Below are 11,096 nucleotides of genomic sequence, written 5' to 3'. Positions count from 1 at the left end.
GGCGGGGGGCGGGAGGAGGCGGGGGGAGGTTACAAAACACCGCTCCACGCGCGCGCCGCCAACGGCGCGGGGTCACGTGGGGGGGACGGGGCGGGCCCGTCCGGGAACGCCCGGCCACAGGGGCGTCGGTGCCCGGAACCCCCGCAGCCCGCCCGGCACCGGGGAGGGGGGAGCGCCCCGGCCGGCCCGGGGGTGGCTGGCAGGGGAAGAGGGACAGCCCTGCGGGCTCCGGGTTGACTCCTGGCAGCGGCTGCCGTGGTGAGGGTCGGGCGTTAGCAGGGCTGTGGGGGAGGCAGGGATAGAGGGACAGAGCCGCCGGGGCGGGGAGAGAGGGTTCTCCAGCGGGGAACGGAGGTCTGTAGCTGTCGTGGCCCCGGAGGCATCACCCGGCGGGTGCCCGCCGTCCTCCCTGCGTCTGCTGCTCGCACTCGTCTTGGGCCGCTTGGGCTGGCCCCCTTGTCTTCTGTGTTAGTCTTTTAATGGAGGACACGATAAGATAAAAGTTACAAGGTTAAGGGAAAGCTCTTTGTCCTTAGGCTTTGTTTCCCCCCTCTCTTTGCGAGCGTTCCCCGCGCTCGCGGGACGGGTGGGACGCGCTCGCTGCGCGGCCGCGGTGCCGTCACGGCCCGGCGGGCAGCGAGCCGCGCTCCCCTCTGTGGGCAACAGGGGCGGGCTCTGCGGGGAAACACCACTTGGGCTTCTCTTTTGCCTAAAGTAGTCACAGCGGGGAAGTGCTTAGGTTTTCCAGGTGTATGCCAGCCTCTAATGATAGCTTGAAGCCTATTGCATAAGTGCTATGTGTTTTTAATTGTTACAGTGCTTTTTTTTTTTTTTTTTGCCTTTTTTTTTTTTAACGTTAGAAGGCAGTCATAAATCCAGACGTTTGAGATAAATATTGCAGTACCTTTAAAACCTTCCAAGCAAAGCTTGCACATCAGGAAAGTTAATATATGGCCTTACAAAGGGAACAAAGCTATATTTATCTTCAGCTGTGTTTTGTGTATGGCAGGCTGGAAAATGATGCTGAAGGTTGTTAAGAGAGCTGTAGGCAAAGATGGCATGCTTAGAAATAGCCAGATACATCTGGATTTACATCCAGGTGTTTTGTCTGACCTCAACTACTCTAAGCTTCGTCCTTTGCCTCTACAGTGTCTTTTAAATTCCTAAAGTCAAAAAAGATTTTATGGTAATTGAAGCATGGGGGGATTGTGGGTATATTTTAAACATGGATAGGAAAGATGGCCTCTTACAGTAATTTATTTAAAAATCAGGTGAGTTAGGAAACGACAGTCTAAAGATCAAAGTAAAATATAATCTGTACTGTGAACTTGAGTTGTGGTTGGATGTTGTAAATTATTATGAATTATTATGAATGGTTTTAATGGATTATGTATTCTGCTGTCGACATGTCAAGTGTGAATTGACCCCTCACAAAGTATTGGACTTACACAATTTGGACAAAAGTAAAATTCTGAAAGAAGTACTGTTAAAGAGAACAGTAGTTTATTTTGCATTTCAGATTAGATTACTCATGGAAAGACAGAAGAAAAATAAAACAGGACAAAGCCCTGTTTTAGGGTTTGTGGGATTTAAATTAGGATAGTATGGCTGTCCTCTGATGGAGCAATTTAAATCAGTGGAAATGAAAACCTGTTTCCACCATTGCCACTTCCAGCGATTCCTATAAATGTTTGTAGTGTTTCTACTAAAAGTTCATTAGTGATTCAAGCAATCATGAGTGCAGTCAATGCAATCAGCTATTTTACATAATTTCCAGTGTAAAGGAACAAAATACTCATGGCTTTGCTAGTGCTGGTGTCTTGAGCAGAAGAGTCGAGGTTTTTCCCATCATCTTTCTCTTCAAAACTGAAATAGTGAAACAAGGTATTTGGAGTAGGATGGATGAATAGATGGGTAGGGAGCCTGACATTTTGTATTGCTCCCACCAGCTGTAGAAATATATGGTATCTGGGAGATTATTTACAAGAAAGCTAGACTATATATTCACCTCATCCTTATTCTCTAGACATTTTATCCCTTTTGGAAATGATACTAGGCCTAGTTAGACTGTGATGTTACCCAGTGTTGCCATTCTTTTATCTTTGAACTACAGTTGACTGTTTCAGCTTTGGTTTTGTATATTATTCCACCTTTGGCATATTTAACTAAGCAAGAAAAAATCCCTCAAATTTCAAGTTTTTCACTGTGTTACCATCAGGATGTGATAGTTATATAAGAGAGGATAAAAAGACATTTTCAAGATTAGATAACACACAGCTCCACCACCACTCCATTAAAATAGCATGCTCAAAAATCCTTTTTTTTTTTTTTTTTCCTCTGCTTGTAGGGTCAGATAATTGATATTTTAAAACCACCAAGCCTTGGCATTGTACAGTTCATGTGGGCCATTCTAAGAAAGACTTCAGGGACTGTCCTTTCCCTTCCTACCATAGAGCAGAATCTTACTGCTGGTTATGGAAGTTAGTTGTTCTCATTCAGAAAGCACTGTCCCTTCAGTACAAGTAGTGAGGTCCAAGTAATTCCTTTCTTATGCTTTTTAAGGTATTGGTTGAATGTTTTTCCAAGCAATTCCTTGTATGAGTAGTGTGTGCAACCCAATTAGACATGAGGTGGCAACAAAACAGTGGTTGGAGTTGTATTTGACTCCACTTGAGGTAAATTAAGCACAATGATTCTGATTCAAGGTCTTCAGAAATCAACAGCAGTATAAAAAAAGTAAAGCAAGACCAACCCAGGCTAAGGGAACAGGCAGTGGACCTAAAAATTAATGCCTATGTACTGGAAATCTGGAGCCAAGCCCCATTTTTACGAGCCCTTGGCATATACCCCAAGAAAAAGTAGTTAACCCAAAGGATGTATTTGTATTCTAAGAGAAATAATGACTTTCTGACTGTTTCTCCTCTTTTTCTTTGAAGGCAGATACAAGTTACCCAGCTATTGTAACTTTTTGCAAAGATATGTGTAGCAAAGGCAAAATAAAGTGATTTGGAGAAAGATTAGATTAGGCAAATAAGAGTCATGCTTAAAAGAAGAAAAGCATAATATTCCTGAAAATTACTTTTTTTTTTTTACCAAGAAACCATTAAATACCATTTCTTCTAGGAAAAAAAAAAAAAAAACCAAACCCAAAAAAGGAAATATCAAGCCATATTTAAAATTCTTGAGTGGCTTTTGGCTGATAATGTTTGAGTTCCTTCAGTCCTTGTTAAGAAATAATGCTCAGAACCAACTATGATTTGTTTTGTTTCAGATTTTCATTGTTTAGTAGACTTTTGGGGCTTTAGTGAGATGGTTCTGGCAGAAAGATTTTTAAGTGGAAAAATGCTTAGCATCACTGCAGTAGAACAGACACTAATCCTTGTTTGTACAACACACACAGTGGTGGGCAGAAGTTGGGTTTGAATAATTTTATTTTTTTTTGTTAGGAGTGGTCAAAATGCTGCATTTCCTGCTTGGTCTCAGAAGCTAGTTATGATGAACTGAAGAGGGCTAGACTGTCAGCAGTGCTGTGGCCAGCAGGAGCAGGGCAGTGATTGTCCCCTGTACTCAGCACTGCTGGAGCCACACTTCGAGTGCTGTGTCCAGTTCTGGGCCCCTTGTTACAAGAAAGACATTGAGGGGCTGGTGCAAGTCCAGAGTAGAGCAACAGAGCTGGTGAAGGGTCTGGGACATAAGTCCTATGAGGAGCAGCTGAGGGTACTAGAGTTCATCCCAGTTAGTCTTTCCAAAAAGAATTTTAAGTGAACAAAATTTATTTTAGATTTTTTCTTTTGGCAAAGGCGAGAGTTCTAGCATTTTTATGAATTGTGTTAAATGCAGTGACTTCTGCTGCACAAAACCAGTATTTAGCTGTCTAAATAAACTGCTAATTAACAGTCAAGTGCTTGTTGGGATTTCCCTTCAGCAAATCTGAATTCTGCTTCATAGCATAATAATATGGCGATTGCCAGTGGATAAGGGAAAGACTATGAGTCTGGTCTGCCTAGGCTTTAGTAAAGCCTTTGACACTGTTTCCAACAGCCTCCTGGAGAAACTGGCTGCTCATGGCTTGGACAGGTGCACTGTTCCTGGCTGAAAAGCCATCTGCATGGCCAGGCCCAGAGAGTGGTGGTGAATAGTGTGACATCCATGTGGCAGCCAATCCCTAGTGGGGTTCCCCAGGGCTCAGTACTGGGACAAGTTTGGTTTCATATTTTGATCGATGCTTTGGGGGTCAGTCTCTGCTCCAATAAATAAGCAATAGAATGAGAAAATGGCCTCAAGTTGCCTGATGGGAGGTATAAATTTGCTATAGAGAAAGCTTTCCTCACTGAAAGGGTGGTCAAGCATTGGAGCAAACTGGCCTGAGCAGTGGTAGAGTCGCCATCTTATGGAGGGATCTAAACAAGATATAGATGTGCCAGTTAGGGATGTGGTTTAGTGGTAGCCTTGGCAGTGCTGGGTTAACAGTTGGACTTGATCTCAAAAGTCTTTTCCAACCTAAATGATTCTCTGGTTCTATGTCCTCATTTTCAATTCAATTACAGTTTTGGAGGTGTCTGCCCGCTTTGTCAAGAGAGCCCTGAGGAGCTCGCTCCTGATGGGTGATTTTGGACTTGGGGTAATGACCCAGGAGATGCTGGTCCCCATTCTTCCTTCCCAGTTACCAGAATGGTAGTTTGTCTGTGGTGCTGAGAAGTGTCCTCCCATCTCCACAATTGTTTTTAGTCTTAACATACCAATGTTATGGACTGATGATTTTTTTTTTTCTTCAGTCAGAGACTACTTGTTTTCAGTGACACTTTTGAGATTTGTCTGAATGAGATTTCTCTCACTTTGATGATGATGATGGAAGCAGCACTTGTCCTAAAAGTACAAATGACAAAGGTTGACCTCTGGGGTTAGAATGTATAAAAGGAGTGAAAGTTTAGAGCAGATTTTATTTAAAGAGAGAAAATCTCTGCTAGGGGAGGCTGAACTGACTAAGTTTCCAAACGTGACAGAACTGACAGCCATGACCGTCAGATGTTCAAAAATCTGGGACACTGGCTGTAGATCAGCAAGCACAGTATTGCTTACAGGAAGGAAGAAAAAGGCATTCACCATGTACAGACAATTAAGCTACCTCAATAGTACATTAGGGATGTAGAACACATTTTCAAGTGAAAAACTAATGGGAGACATGAAGCTAGCATGAATACCATAACCCTTGAATTTACCTAACATAGGCTAAAGTCAACCTAACTAACTCTGCTTTTGTTTTTGTAATGGAAATTATATTCTGCAGACAGGCAGTGCTCAGGCTCTCTTTGGACTTGAGTAAAGCAGATGATATAATGAGCCACATGGAGAATTTTGGCTGAAACCAAGTAAGATGGAATTGCTAAAAAGTTGTCAGGTCCAAAAGATCCTGTTAAAAGCCTATGGAAATGGATCACGAGATAGGAAAAGCTTCCTGTCTGAAAACATACTTCATATGCATTTTTTGAGGATCAGCTTTGGTACTAATTTTTCTTGATATTTTTATGAGTGACCTTGGCTCAAAAAAGCAGGAAATTGATCTTTTGCTTTGGCAGCAAGTAAGAAAGTGATGTCAATAAACTGAGGAGAAAAATGTCAGACAGAAAGAAACCTGCTTGACTGCTGGGATAGTAGAATTGGAAGAATTGTAGTCATGCAAGTGTCAAACCACGTACATCTATTGAGAAAAAATATTGCTAGATCCTGATAGTTTATTAATCTGAAATGATAGAAGAGGAGAAAGAACAGGAAGCTATAAAGAAACTGATACAAGTCTAGACTTTTTTTTTTTTTTTACTGTTGAGATAAGGAATTATTCATTGTGCTATACATGACTCAGGTGAATGGTCACACAACAGACAGTTCTGTTCAAGTTACTTGTAAAAAAAGAAGAAGCATAACTAACTAAAGGAGGAAAAGGATAATTTGGAGCAGAGATACTGTACAACAGGAGAAATGGAGAAATGCTTGCTCCGCCACCGTCTTGCCAAAATGAGGATGAAAAGGGGATACGATTGCCCTATATAAGTGATTTATGACAACAGATAGCAACTGACACATAAAAACAAAGATGAAGTACATGACTAAAAGAAATTTGGATTGGAGATTAGGAGAATACTCCCGAGAATCTGAAGTGAGATTATGGGGTGGTTTCTGAGAAACAGTGGGAGGATTTACACACTGTCTAATAGTGCTTGTTAATGCCAGGACAGGGATTACCTGACACACAAGCTGCTATAGCAAGGGACTGGATTCAGTCTGAACAACAGAAAACAGTTCATCAGTAGGAAACAAGTTATTAAATAGAAGAATAAATGACAAACTGCTACCTAAACTTTTCAACTATTGAGTTTACCCCTTAGTCATTGTTACAGAGTGAATGTTTCAGCATGTCTCATCTGAGCAGGGTGATGAAGGAACGGTTGCAGTCACGATGACCACAGTTAAAATGCCCCCCAGGTCCGTGGGAAAAATACAAACTGATTAGGGAAGAAGACTTTGGAGAAGTGTGAGGGAAGGATAGGAAACCTTTCCTTTGCAAGACAACAGGAATAAGACATCTACCTAACCCTGTGCCCAGGTTAGGATACCCAACACACTGGCAGGACTGACAGAGAAGGTAGATGCTATAAGTGCAGCAAAATGTCCACACCCACCTCATGTTACCATACACAGGCATGTTAGCCACTACTTCTATGGTTGCCAAAATTGAATGGGGAGAGAAAGCAGCAAAATCCAAGTTTAGCAATCTTGAGCTTCCTCTCGTAGCACTCCAGAGAGGAAGTGCTCATGGGTGCTGCCCTGCCTCTGCAAATCATGCATGACACTGGGGACTTCCCAGAGATTGTGACTATTTAAACCATTGCCTTTTGCTTTTCACTCCTAAATGGCTGTTCTGTTATTCTCACTGCTTTAGCTGAAATGGTGGATCCAGTGAAGGATAGAACAGGCCATGCTTACACCTCTGATGATGGCCTTAAATGGAAAAAGACCAGTTGAGCTGAAGTGGAATCCTCTCATGGGGAAATAAGCTTGTTACTACTGATAAAATTTTTGTTCAATACCATTTTATAATTTTTTAAAAATCCATACACAAGAAACTGGCAAAACCCCAGTATAAACAGCCCTGTGAAAATGTCTGTGCCAAATGCTTCTCTCAGACACTTGACATCTCTCTAATAATATTTTTTGTAATTGCTTCAGAAGGAAAGTGTGCAACATAACCTGCAAATGGTTCATGCATATTCATGCCTTCCATGTGTTAACTGCTGGGGAATGGCTTCAGATTGCTTCCCATTATAAATTGTTACTTACCATGCCAGTTGGTGACCAAGGTAGCCTATGTGAAATGAATTTGCAGTTTCTATTACTATTAGTTGAAATTTTCCAGTGAAACATAAAAAAAAAATTACCCTTACCCATCAATCAGGAAGGAAATGCTTTGTAGAAGAGTATTTGTTCAGATAATCTGACAAAACATGGGTAAGTTTTCATGTAAAGCATTTTCCAAATATCCAGGAAGATAGCACTGGTGATTTCTGTATATTTCCAAATAGCTCTACCATTAGGCTAGTCCCCGCATGCCTCTAATGTAAAATACCTGTTGTGGAACAAGAAACTGATTTTGGGAAATCCATTTCTTGTCAAAGGTCAGCTCCTGGCTCCACAGCAATAGCCTCCTGCCATGTATCTGTAGCTGCAGTTAAATACTTCCAAATTCCTATTGAATCAGCAACTGGGACCTTGCAGTTCTGGCTTCCAGCCTTCCTCACATAAAAACATTATACGCAAAATTAATAATGATACATACCCATTAGAGAAAATCAGGTTTTTCTTGAGAATTCACAGTAATTTCCAGCTTCTAAAAAGCAGATCTGTTTAGAAAAGCTTTTTTACTTTTTCATCCATGAATAAAAATATTTTACCTCAGCTTTATGGTATTTATTTTGTCCTAAAGTAGTTAAAAGTCATTAAAATTGATGCTTGATGTTTGAGTCACTTCAGCCCTGGCTAAGAAAAAATGCTCAAAACCAACTTGGTTTTGTTTTGTTTCAGTTTGTTCTGTGTTGCTTAGTAGACTTTTGGGGCTTTAGTGAGATAGTTCCAGCAGAGAGATTTTCAAATGGAAAAAAGCATCACTGCAGTTAAACAAACACTAACCCTTGTTTGTGCAACACAGTGTTAGGCAGAAGTTGGCTTTGAGTAATTTTTAGTTGTGAGTAGCCACAAAGCTACATTTGCAGCTTGGTCTCAACAGTTAATTTGAGCTGAACACAGCTAGACTGCTACCACTGTCTCTAGCATTTCTATACAACACTGCAGTGTGAATTTTCCAAAGGATCTTAATTCCCTTTGAGAAAATTTGAGCTATTGGTTCTCAATACTTTTGGAAGAAACCAGCCCCATAGTACTTTATTTAATTACACAGTAATTATGTATGCACTAGTATAAGAAAAAATGACCGCACATAGGATAAATAGCTAACTACATGTTAGAAAGATAAAGATCTCATTAAAATAAAAAGGGAGGCAAAACATAATAGGATCTACAATACTTAGGTAAAGACAGAGAGGTTATTGGCTTGATCCAATAAGGGACTTAAATACCTAAAGTAAGGTATTTATGAGGAATTCAGGTGCCTAAGTCAAAAAATGCAGTCACAGCTCACACAGCTGCTGCCTAACCTAGGAATGCCTAAAATCCCAAGGCTCTCCCTGGATTGTAATCTGTATCTTTTGAGTGTCTCAGATTTTTCTTTCGTACACAGTGTGCAGCAGCTAGAGCACTTTAGGCACTTACTTCACATTCAACCATTTACAGTCCTCAGCTGAAAAGTTCAAGGACACTATTTTGTCAGGGTACTTGGGCCACACCAGGCACAGATTCACATTCTGAAATTCTTAGTTTGTCTAGCTGCTGGCTTTAATATGAAGGATGGAATAATCTTTTATTTAACAATCTGTTAGATTATTGATACAAGGATAATTCTTGTACATAATTTCTGTTCCTACAGACAACAGAATTCTTTGCTTCATTGTGGCATGACTTTTAACAGGAACAGGGCAGCATGATCTTTGTTTTCAATAGCTCTGTCTCTTGCTGGGTAGGATCACTTTTCTGCCCTATGTCGATTTGCATCTTTTTTGTTTAATGGGGAAACACAGCAACAATGGGTTGCTGTATAGGAGGCGCTTGTTTTCTTATTTCCTTCTGTTATCCTGGCTGTGATTTAACAGAATACTGCAAGCCCTGCTCCTCTGTATTTTTTTTTTTTTTTAACAGAATGGTAGCTGGATCCTACAGTTAGGAGGAGTCTAAGCTGCGAATTTTAAGCACACTGTGTTATCTGTGTTGTGGCCTGACTTAAGTTTAAGGAATTGCAATAATGCTGCTGCATTTCTGGGGTTTGGTAAGTCTGGTAATTATACTTTGAAACTGTGGAATTGACTATCCTGGAAACACTGATAAGTGGAGTCACTCATTTCCCTGTTTTCACGTTCATCATATTTTTTTCTTCTCCCATATGCAATAATATGTGGTTGCAAATTCCAAAGTATAGCTGAATGTTTCTACATGTGCAAGGCAACAAACTTAAAAATGTGATCAAGAGGGTCTTATTTTAAATTATTACAGTTTTAAAAAGTACCTTAGCTCCATATATGAATCATGTTTATCTTTCCTTCACGAAGAGAAACCTTGGACTGATCAGACTCTTTCCTTCAGCCATTGTTGCTTGTTAGAAGAGATGCATATAATCTACAGATTTATAAAATAGCTAAATAGTCACTGGAAAATGTGCTCCAATTAATATAAATTGTATTTATTCAAAGAGCAATGCACTTACAAGTGTGTAGTACTAAATTTAAAGAGATAAATTGCAGGAGCTCTTAGTGCAGAACTGTAATTGAATAATGAACAAAAACCAAAATAAAAGCAAAGGAAGTACTAAAAAGGCTTCAGTTAAAGAAGCCTTTTTTTTTTAGATTAAAATTCTCAAAAAGGAAGTGTACAAAAAGCAAACAATTCAGCACTTTTAACATTTATCAGTATGTTTTCCTTTAGAGGAAAGTTACTGGCTAACAGTAATGTCGAATATCTTACAAATTTTTTTCTGGGTTTTTATGTATTCACTCTACAGAAAAAGTACAGGCTGATTGTTTTAAAAAGAATGTATAGCAAAATAAAAGATAAAAATTTTGGACATGTGTTCTGTAGTCTGACTTGGTATTTAGAGAACAATTTATGTTGAGATCTATTTATATATTCTCTAATATATTCTAATATATTCCCTGATAAAAAAAAATATATATATATTCTCTAATATATTCCTTGCTATCAAGGTGGATGTTTTGCTTCTCTTTATGATTGTCCTCTGAGATAAATAATACTGAGATACCTTTGCCAAATAGCAGTAGTCTCTTTGAATTTTTAATAATTATTGCTCTTCATTCTTACACAAATAAAGGGGGAAGTTACAGTTTTTGAATCATATTTGTATTAAAAGTATGCCTGTACTATGTAATCAAGTCTTCAATAAAGTAGAAGGGAGGAAAAAAGCTTATTATGCTTGATATCTAGCCTCTTGGAAAAAAACTTTAATTTCTGGGTGGTCAATAATAAATGCAGAATTAAATTCAGAGTTTCAGTCAATTAAAATACATTTTAAGAAAAACATGTAGAAATCAGAAAATACTGGCAGCCTACTTATAGTGGTAATTGGGGGGAAAAGTCCTTTATTTCTTATTACTGGATTGGACTACTGCTATTATTAGATAAATCGCTGAGTCTAAATAAATCTAGATAATGATAAAATCATTAGCAATCTTTTAAAATTCTAAAGAGGTTGTTAAAGTTACAAAATTCATGTTTACTTATTCTTCTTAGGTTAGCTCTTTAGGATCAGAGGAGCAAATGCTCCTTATATTGTAGATATTTCTCATTCCTAGAGTTCCATAGAGTTTTTCCATGTATATCCACTTTTTCCTTGTCTAATGGGTGTCCTTCCTTTAGAGGTTTTAGAACACTGGGCAAATATGTTGTGTCAAAGAAAATAGAAAGACATTATTTTTCTTCAA

The 11,096-nt window shown here is 39.4% G+C and overlaps 1 protein-coding gene across 6 annotated transcripts in view; it reads left to right on the top strand.

Moving 5' to 3' along the window:
- The first annotated feature begins 93 nt into the window (after positions 1-93).
- The window catches only part of TRMT9B (tRNA methyltransferase 9B (putative)), a 111,345-nt gene continuing 100,342 nt past the window's right edge, over positions 94-11,096 (top strand). For all 6 annotated transcript variants that reach the window (XM_058838297.1, XM_058838293.1, XM_058838296.1 and 3 more), the window contains exons 1-2: positions 94-258; positions 9,304-9,430. The gene's annotated coding sequence lies outside the window, so the exon portion shown is untranslated. The remainder of the gene's footprint in view (positions 259-9,303; positions 9,431-11,096) is intronic.

Source organism: Poecile atricapillus, chromosome 4 (genome assembly GCF_030490865.1).
Source record: "Poecile atricapillus isolate bPoeAtr1 chromosome 4, bPoeAtr1.hap1, whole genome shotgun sequence".
NCBI lineage: Eukaryota > Metazoa > Chordata > Aves > Passeriformes > Paridae > Poecile > Poecile atricapillus.
Note: the sequence above shows the minus strand (reverse complement) of the source record. Positions and strands in the feature narration are given on the sequence as shown.